A 654-nucleotide genomic window follows, 5' to 3' on the forward strand; every position below is an offset into this window, starting at 1 on the left:
TTGCTTCTCCCAGACAGAGAGCAAGGAGGAAACAGCAGTCCCATCATGCCCCAATCTCAGACATCATACACTTTTTGCTATGTTTCATTTAAGGGGAAGGGACTTAGGTCCCACCTTTTGAAGGGAGGAATAACTTGTGGACATACTGTAAAACAACCACAGCAGCTAAGTGACCTTCAGAGGTGAGAACCGGCTGTGATTCAGAGCAGACTGCTCTAGCTGTGCACTCGGCAGAGAAATACAGTGGGCTGAGTATTCCCACCCTTGTGCTCTACACACACACAGAGTGGCTTGTTTCCAAGCCGATTTGGCTATTTTATGCTTTCGCCTACCTTTTCGCACATAATTCTTTAAGCTTGGAATTCCTTCTAACTTGCGCCCCCATTGTCCATCTTGTGAGCTGTGGTTTTGTTCAAGACCTAGCTCAAGTAGCTTTTTCCTTTTGAAGACTTTCTGATTTTTCTCTCAAGGACACTTGGTGACAAACATTGTGTTCATTCATTATCCATCCATTCCATCACGAGATATTGATTGAACATTTGTATTCTAGCACGTGTTAATGGTGAACCAGAAAAATGTGGTTCCTGCTTTACTGAACCTTTTACGTATATTTATTATAGCATGGTCACATTTTATTTAATTATTTGTTTCTAT

This window comes from Hipposideros armiger, unplaced genomic scaffold (genome assembly GCF_001890085.2).
Source record: "Hipposideros armiger isolate ML-2016 unplaced genomic scaffold, ASM189008v1 scaffold_454, whole genome shotgun sequence".
Lineage (NCBI taxonomy): Eukaryota > Metazoa > Chordata > Mammalia > Chiroptera > Hipposideridae > Hipposideros > Hipposideros armiger.